Source organism: Alligator sinensis, unplaced genomic scaffold, assembly GCF_000455745.1.
Source record: "Alligator sinensis unplaced genomic scaffold, ASM45574v1 scaffold59_1, whole genome shotgun sequence".
Lineage (NCBI taxonomy): Eukaryota > Metazoa > Chordata > Crocodylia > Alligatoridae > Alligator > Alligator sinensis.
The window spans coordinates 1,500,590-1,510,469 of NW_005841878.1; positions in this window are offsets into that span (position 1 = coordinate 1,500,590).

Genomic DNA, 9,880 nt, shown 5'->3' on the forward strand with positions numbered 1-9,880 from the left:
AGACCAGAACACCTGGTGATGCTTAACTATTTATATGTTTAATGATACAACATAACATAAAATTTATAACCATGAACTTGCGTACAAATATTTCTCTATATACATATATATATACACATATATTATTTACAGATATAGATTTACACCAACAGTAACTCTTATTCACCCTTATCTTAGGCACAGGCTTAACCGTTTGTGGCCTCCCGTTCAGTGTGCCGCCTCTGCCCCTCAACAGGTGAAGGAGCACTCAATAATAGAATAAAGGTTTATCAGCAATTTGACAACCGGAAAGCCTGGCAGTGACAGGACAATAACTGAACAGAACGCAATAAAGTTATATCACTACAATAGATTCATACATAAGCAGCTTATAACCCTCTCATATAGCAACAATAGGGATGCAATATTACAAACAGAATCCCAATAGCATAAATAACCAGACCACAATTAATGGCACAGCAGCTGTGCCCAAAGAAGAAACAACAGCAGGGGGAAGGATCTGGTTACCTAATAGCACATCGTTACCCTCTCCCAGGTCACTCAACTAGGAGCGGCCCATAACCTTGAAACCACCCTCTCTTCAAGGGCTTCCTCTGGACCACTGCAGTGAGGAAGGTCCCTCCTCCTCTTCCCCGGGTAAGTCACAACTGCCAGCGTCCTTCCTCACAGGGAGGTTGACCCATCCGGTCACTGTTCATGGCAGGAAGGCCTGAGCTGCCTCATGCAGCCACCAAGCCTATCAGCCTTCTCTCAGCCCCGTGCACTGGTTCATGTACAGAGGGCTCCTGCCCTATGCAGGGTGGGGAGCCCACACTGCCTCATATGCCACTGCGGCCCCTTTCAGCCCTACCAGCCCCATGCACTGATGTGTGCACTGTGGGGACCTCTGCCACTTGCAGTGTCGGAGACCCGAACTGCCTCATGCAGTCCTGGAGTCCCATGCACCAGGGTCCCTCGTGCAGATTTGGGGACCTGTGCCACCTCATGCAGCCACCGAGGTCCTGCCTGCCCTCCGGACCCTCTGTGCACTGACCCATGCACCATCACCACGCTTTTCTCGTGGCAGCTGGGATACAGCCACCCGCCACTTCTCCCCACCAGAGATGTCTTCAGGGCACTTCTGGGGGACCTGCTCCACCCCTGCTGGTTAGCTGTTGTACAGCCCTCATCTTCATCATCTCTCAACGAAAGCTTCAAGTGTGCTGGGCACGCTGGCTTTTTATTCCTTCCAGAGGATCTGCCCCAATTTGGGAGTGGACCAATAGGGTTAGTTTTCCCCTCAGGTCCTCTTCTTCGCCTTGCCCCTAGGTCAGGGCGAAGCAAACCTCTCTCCCACCTCCTGATTGGTGGGGAAAGGGAATGCCCCCACCAATCAATCTCAGCCTTCGGGCTCAAGCCAGCAAGCCTACCACACATATAACTGTAGGCATTATCATGGGGAAAACTGGAGGTTTTTGACAGGAGGATGAGGACTAGATGAAGGTTTGTCAGCTTGAAAGATTTGTGAGTTGGTTTGCTATTAAGGGATAAGAGTGTTACAGCTGTTTCTACTACAAATGATCCCAGTTAAATAGTTAGTATTGTCACCTTTTTTGAACCCCAGGGCTAGCTAGGGTTGTTGCATGTTGTTCTAGATGGGGGAGAGGGGTGTGTGGGAGGAAATAGGGAATGGAGTCAGGGCTCTTTGATGCAATTCTATTTATTGGCAAGAATTTAGAATAACCAAATATGGGAGGAATCCATCAGAATCCCTTTTTCTTCTCCCAGCTCCAAGCCTCTTTCAGCTACCAACCCCAATCCATAGCCCCCTTTCTAGAGTCACACACCAGTACTAAGTTTCCTTATCTGTGTGCTATTTCTTCCTCACCCACACCTATGTCCTTTCTAAAACAATACCCAGCAGAAGTACCTCTGCCCTAGTGTTTGAATTCTTGATCACATGACCTTAACTGTCCCAGAAAGAAATCCTAAGGGCCACATTTAAACCCATCAGTCTCAATGGGTTTCAACCCAAACTGTAACAATAGTGATTACATTTAGAGTGTTGTAAAAAGGTTTCAGAGTAAGCAAACCCCTGAGATAAATATGTCAAATCACTACCCTTTGAGTAATTACCTCCTGCTATCTGAAGCCTCAGGCAGATAATGTTGCATCCATTATATTTGGCTCATGGTGTGAGGGATATCCTCACAAGTACAACATGTAATTTTATTTTCAGATATGTACACTTGGATTCTAACAAGCAGGTGGGTGTTCTGCTGCAAAATCTGAGGTCATGGACTTGTATAATTTGCTGAGCCTGTCCCTCACAGTTCTTGTCCCCTGTGTGTTAACCCAAGGGTGAGGGAAATCAAACAGGAGAAAAAAAATGGGATGAAATTAGATTTGGATGAGCGTAGGAGGAAGGGGCTTAGGGTGCAGCCTGCAGGGATTAGGCAAAAGGCTGTACGTAAAGTTCTCTGGAAGATTAAGTGTATACAGGAGTTTAATGCCCTGGTTCATGGGCCAGGTCTGAACTACAGGATCATATCACCCAACCTGTGTGACTCCCTGCAGGTCTGAAAATTTGGCAGCAGAGGGGCGGTGTTAATTGGCAGTCCCCTGATGCCAAAATTCTAGACCCATGGGATGCCCCATGTGCCAGATGACATGGACCTGTGCACTAGATTGCAGAGCTGGGCCTGCGAGGGGCTGGATTCAGATGCACGGGGCTAGATCTGGCTAGCACAGGGCCTGATCCAAGCTTATAGGGCCCAGCTGGTACGGGCCCCAATCTGGGCACGCAGGGCTGGATCTAGGCAGTGCAGAGCCCAATCTGGGTGTACCAGGCTTGATTTGGCAGGTATGGGACCCACAAAGCCAAAAGCTGGGTACCACTGCACTATGTTGGCAGGTATTAACTGACTAAACTTCCCAGTGACTTCACTGACTCATTTTTAGGTCAGTGGTTCACATTTGGTAATGCATCTCATGGTGGTTTGTTAAACAAACTGATGATCTTTGTCAGATGTCCGTTAGGAGGCTGTCAACATTGCAAACCCCCTTCACAATTAGCTCAACATTAAATTGTTAGTAGAAGTATCAGCAATAAAATAGTCATGAGGACTGAACTATTTCCCCCACCAAAAGGTGGTTTTCATTATGCGGAGGGTTGATACATTAACTTGAGCTATGACAGATACTACACCAAAACTGCCTGTGCTATTCTGCTTTGCAGCTAGAAGAATTATGCTCCCTGGCTCTCAGTCTGGTGCCTATGTCTCTTGAACCCTGTAACTTCCACTTCATCCTACTTTTTCATGTTTTGCAAGCCCTCCTGCCCCCAATAATTTTAAGGTCTCTGTGTTCTGTGCTCCTTGTCTCCTCTGAACAGCATTTGTTGTTCTGATGGCACCACCTGTTTTCCCGTATTTCAGTAGACTACTTCAGACAGTAAAGGACTTAACGCCTTAATAAAAACTGATAGGATTCATAGAAACCCAATGCACAAAACAGACACACATCCATTCCTCCATTACTTCATTCAGCTTTTCTGGCTTTGTCTAAATCTTGTAAAATTTAACAGCATGGGATCAGGTTTTCTAAGTGACCTTAAACTCTGCCAGTTATGGACACACGCTGCTTTGTGCAATCACCCATAGGTGTTTACATAGACAAACAGATCACTACACAATCAAAAAGCACAAATGCCCTTGACAGTTAGTTTTAGGATTTCCTTAAGTGTATGGGGTCTTCATAAAGTCCTTGTGCACTTTTAAACTTCAATAACTTAGAATCATAGAATCATAGAAGTAGGGTTGGAAGGGACCTTGTAGATCTTCAAGTCTGACCCCCTGCCTGGGCAGGAGGAAAACTGGGCTCAAGTGACCCCAGCCAGGTAGGCATCAAGCCTCTTCTTAAAGACCCCCAGGGTAGGAGCCAGCACCACTTCCCTTGGAAGTTGGTTCCAGATCCTAGCCGCCCTAACTGTGAAGTAGTTCTTACGGATGTCTAATCTAAACCTACTCTCCAACAACTTGTGGCCGTTATTCCTTGTTATCCCAGGGGGCGCTAGGGGAAACAAGGTCTCCCCCAAACCCTTCTGGTCCCCCCCTAGTGAGTTAGGTTGTAGGTCTGATAGAAACAATCTGTAAACGCCATTTAAAAGCAAATTTATTAAAGTTTTACAAGAACTAGAGTACACAATTCTAGACTTCATAAGTAATAATGTATTTATTCTTAAATAAGATGCAACTCCGTGCCATTACACTCTGAATGTATGACAGTTCCTAAATGACATTTTCCCAGAGAAGTGGATAGGCAGGGGTGGACCAATTGCTTGGCCTCCTCGTTCACCTGACCTGTTGCCACTGGACTTCTTTTTATGGGGACATGTTAAAAGTGTAGTTTACTTGTCAAAACCATGTTCTTTGGTGGAATTTAGGGCTGGGATCACCAATGCAATTAGTGCAGTAACTCAAGAGCAACTGGGAAACGTTTTCAAGGAGTTGGAAGATCAGATTGAGCACTGTATCATGATGGATAGTGGTTATGTTGAAGTCTAGTGTTTTGTACTCTGGTTGTCTTAAAACTTTAATAAATTTGGTTTAAAATGCGATTCACAGATTGTTTCTATCATACCTACAACCTAAGTTATTAAAGTTTGAAAGTACACAAGGACTTTATGAAGACCCTGTATACACATGAAGCAGGGAGCTCCAAATGACTCCACAGCTAGGGACAGAAGATTTAGACCTGCAGATACCACTGCAGAATGTACGCAATGCCCTTAGGTATTTTGAGCCCATAGACAGATGGAAACAATAACACTAAAGTGGAAATTCTTTATTTGTATCTTTAAGGTGTTAACCCTACAGATGAATTATAACCATTATTATGTAAATAAATACCTCATACCAATTCCACTTATAATTTGCATATAATAAACATCCAGCTACTGCACCTATTCTGGGTAGTTACCTTCAGATGATGCTGCATTAGTCAAAAAGGAATTTGCATGTGAATAAAGTTGAAGGTTTGGATTATTCAAAGATTTGAATAGATCAGATAAGTATCTGGAATATTTTGAGATACTCTGAAGCTATTCAGATTAAGTCTTTATCTTCACTTCAGTATTCATTCAAGTATCACCCATAACCAACTCCCATTCACATGTGGTAGTGCTGTATCTGGGGGGTATAGAGACCAAAACCTGAATGCTGCTTAGGGCTAGTAACCTACCCATTTTGCCAAAATGATGGAGGCCAAACCATCCATTCGAGGATTTTGCACAATTCCCCCATGTGGTCAGAAGACAGGTAAGTTATTCTACAACTCACTGAGGAAGAACCATATGCTAGGAGCAGACATTCAGAAAGCCTGGGCCTGAATTGATTCCATCTTTGCAGGTTAGTCTAACCTGGCTAGGCTACCTCCGTTTGTAACTGCACAGACATCCCAGACATGCAGGCGCATGCCTGCAGTGGCTCAGACTAGAAGCTGGGGGCGCTAGAGCAGCCCTCCCTTCCCTTCTACAGAGCTGAGCAGAGGGGGCATGGCCAAGCCCCGGCAGGATGCTATGATTAGGGAAGGGTTCCTTCCCCTCCTGACCAGCCTAGCAGAGAATGTTTATCACCCCTAACTCAGTGTTTATCAGCCATTAAGAAAATAACAGAAGGACATTACCAGCTACCTGCTGATTCTGCCTTTGTCCTGTGTGCCACAGCTTGGAGGTAGCCAGCGTGTGGTCTGCTAGCTAATGCTGAGAGGTGTCTGTGAGGGACAGGGGAATGCCTGCTTAGCAGAGAGTAGGGAGGGGAGGGGGGAGCAGAAGCCAGGCTTCTGCTCCCCCCTGCAGAGAGTGTCAGAGCTGCAGCCAGGGAGCAGAGGAGAGGGGCCAGCCCAGCTGTGGAGCAAAGAGCCCAGCCCAGAGAGGATGCTGGGGGAGTCTGATTTAATTTAAACCAGAAAGGGGTCTGGGACAGACATTGCATATACTGGTTTGAGCCAAATCTGTTAAGTCTGATACTACATTCAACCAGGTTTATCTCAAACTGGTTTCGACCATTCTCAGACTGGTTTATATGCACTGAATATCTGTTCTTTTTACAGGTTTAAACCACTTTCTGATCACTTAAACTGGTTTCAATTTCTGAAAAACAAAAATCATAATATTTCATAATCTTCCTCTCTCAGATCGCCACTCCTGAGTACATATATCTTCACAAGTCTTTTTGGTTTTCAAAATACTTAAATTTGGGGCTTAAATGTGTTAGCATGTCCTTTTGAGTTCTCATTCTTTGATAGACAGAGGTCTTCATTTTTTTCCTGACAAAACAACACATTTCCTAATATTAACATTAGCTGTCTGCAGCAGTTCCTATTCTCTTTTAAGCAGTTGGAGTTGTACTGAATGCAGCTGTTATTCAGCTGGTGAATTTTAATTTTCCATCTGGCCTATTAGCTTATGCATGACAAAAACATAAGAAATTGATTTTATGCTCATCTGTCCTAAAGAGATTATTTGTATTATGTGCAGCCATGGATGAAGTGACTGCAGCTGCATAAATATTCTTAACAGGTTCCAACCTGCTCCCATTGAATTGAGAGAGCTTTGGCTGTTACCTGCAATAGGACCAGGGCAAGGCCTTATATTTGGCAAGCTGAAAAAAAAAAACTTCTTAATGCAATTTGGCTGCTCTGAAACTTTGTTTGCTCAGGGCCTCTGTACTTGTCATTGCAGACTGACAAGTGCAACCATTCTTGTTTATCACTACAAATACCCAACATATGACTTGTAAAGTTAACCTGAGCTACTGCATCCCTTCCTTCTTCCAGGCAACAATCCAATGTGTATTTAAAGTGTACTCTATCCTGAGCATTCGCCACCAAGTCTCCAGAACCTTATGAGCTAATGATGCAATGTTTACAGTCTAACTTATGTTTTTCTACTACATTTTTAACTTTGCACAATGAGCCATGCAGCTATTTGGATTAGCTCAACTGATTTGATGTGTGTCTGTAAATAACATTTCAGGGAAGGAATTTAAAAAACAAGTATTCTACCACTGTCAGGTAGCAAAGCTTCTAAGGTACTGCTTTGCTTTTCATTGACATGTGGGCTAGGGACAGAGATTAAAAAAGCTGGTGCCCGAATTGATTCAATCCTTGCAGGTTAGTTTAACTTGCAAAGATTGAACTGATTTGCTAGTGCACAGACATTCACATATAATCCTGGAAATGCAGGTACATGCCTGCAGTGGCTCAGGCTAGAAGCCAGGGGTGTAGGGCAGCCTTCCCTTCCCTTTCCAGCAGCCGTAAGGCTGGAGGGAAGCAGACCTGAGGGGTGGGGGGGTGGCCAGGCTCCCGCAGGGCTAAGTATGATTGTGGAGGGGTTTAAACCCTCACCCTGCCCTGTAGGAACCCCAGCCAGGCTATGCCTGGAGGGGTAGGGGAGAAGCGGCCTTTGCCAGGCTTGTCCCTGAGGCCAGACACTGGCTGAGGCAACGCCTCAGGTAAAGGTGGGCAGAGGGTGGGGATTAAACTCTCCTGTCTCTGGGCTGGCACAGGACCCCAGTCGGGGTCTGTCCGCTTTCCCTCCTGCTCTTGCTTGGGTGGTGGGGACCTGGCCAAAGCCAGCTGGCATGGCCCTGCTATCCACCCAGAGCCGGGGCTGCGGCTGGGGCTGCAGGGCTGGGCCCAGCCAGCCTGCAGGTGTTGTTGAGGGCGGAGGCAGAGGGGCAGCCCGGGCTGGGGCTGCGGGGGCTGTGCGGCCAGATTGCTCCCAGCTCCCTGCACCCAAGCCGGGCAGGGCTGTCATGGAGCCCCAGCTGGTTGGGAAGGGCCCCACAGGGCTGGCCTGTGGGGGCAGGGCCCTTCCCAGCCCACTGTGGCTGTGTAACAGGCCCCCCAAGCCCAGCAGCTGCCACTACACCCCTGTCCTGGTCAGCACCTGAGGCTGCAGGTGCACAAACAGCTTCAGGCTGGCTGGGCCCCGGGGGGGGGCTGTTTTGCCCCCCTCACCTCTAGCTGCTGTGGCTGTGCCACACCACTCTGGGTGGGGTATTTCAGCCCCATGGCTTCTGCCCAGCACATGGAGCTCTGGCTCTAGTTTCCAGATGCCTCCCACCCAGATGCCTTGGAAGGTGGAAGGCATCCAGGTAGAAGGCATCCAGGGGCTGCAGGCTGAGCTTCACATGCTGGGCAAAAGATGCCAGGCCCAGCAGAGCTGTTTTTCTCCCCTCACCTCCAGCTCTGACTCCTGCTCCTGGCGCACCATGCAGCACTGGTTGGGGTTGGGGGAGCTTCCTTCAGCCCAGGTTGAAGCCACCGGAATTAAAGAGTATGATAAAAATGTCCCTTTCCTAGCTATGCTGCAGCTTTGTAAGCTGGATTTGGCACTACATGGAACAAGAACATCAGGTCCTATTCCTCTAGAGTCAATGCGACTTTGTAATTTCTTCCAGTCAATGGAGATTTCAGCCTTTTGGCAATGTCATGCTGTGCTGTGTTCTTTAGCTCCGTGCCCACAGATGCTGGAATGATTCTGACTGAACTAACATCACCAGAGTGTAAGCTTCCCTGGAGCTTTTCTGATGCATGTGCCCATGCCACAGTCAAAAGGGAGTGGAATGTTTCATTATAGGACTGGCCCCACTCGGACTTTTCTGGAGCACGAGATTCCTTGAATCTCCTCTAGTTGGCACCTACCTGAAGATCATGTCACAGCATGAGGAGTGTCTAGTCCAGTGGTTCTCAGCTTTTGAAGACTCAAAGCACCCTTTGGAAAATACCATCTCTCAGCATTTACTTGTTTTCTCAATTACAATTCTTCTGTTTGCAAAGAACTCAGAGAGACCAAGATAGATCAGAAATGGGTTTTATATGACACCGTGGATTCCTATTTGAAATCTTTGGTTTTATCCTTTTATCTTCTGATTTAGGTTTGCATGCTTAATACTGCTAACATTGTGTGGCACCCTGCAGTCCCCCTTGAAAGGATCTGAGGGTACTGTGGCATCCCCTGGGTGAGACTCACTGATCTAGCTTGTGGTGTGTGGGCAGATCTAGGATTTTGAAAAGGGGGTGCAGATGATGAGGTGCATAGAATTATAGAAAATGAGGGCTGGAAGGGACCTCAGGAGGTCATCTAGTCCAACCCCCTGCTCAAACCAGGACCATCCCCAATTAGCCCATCCCAGCCAAAGGCTTTGTCTAGCTGGGTCTTAAAAACCTCCAAGGAGGGAGATTCCACAACCTCTATGGGTAGCCTGTTCCAATGCTTTACTACCCTCGTCATGAAAGTTTTTTACTCATATCTAACCTAAACTTTCCCTGCTGCAAACTCTGATGACTGCTTCTTGCTTTGTCATCTGCCACCACTGAGAACAGTTGAGCTCCATCCCTCTGCATCATCACATGTAAAACAGCCCGTATTTTTCTCTGCTTTAAAAGAACCTAGAAGCTTTATCAATATGCTGGAAGCCTAGGTCTGCCTTATTCAGTTTAAGATTGAAGGAAACACATGTAACTTAACTGGAACAAGTTAAAAAACAATCCGTGGGGCTGTGAACTAGGGTGGAGCCAGAATTTAAGGTGTGGCCTAGGTACAAGGGCACTGGTGCACCTAGGGTGACCACCCATCCCTAATTGGGTGGGACAGCCCCAAAATATAAAGATCAGATCCTGGTCCCAGGCTGAGTGAGTCCAGGACAGCATTTGTCCCAGATTCTCCTCGCACAGTCAAACCATAGCAGTGTCATGTGCAGGGATCTGGGTTTTCTGCTTGCTGCTTGGGGTTAGGTGTAGTGGGATGCAGATATGCATGTGGCCAGTGATACAGCCCCAGGCAGTGGTGGAGAGCAGCTCCTCGAGCTGCCTGAAGGTAAGTCTACGGGGGGGA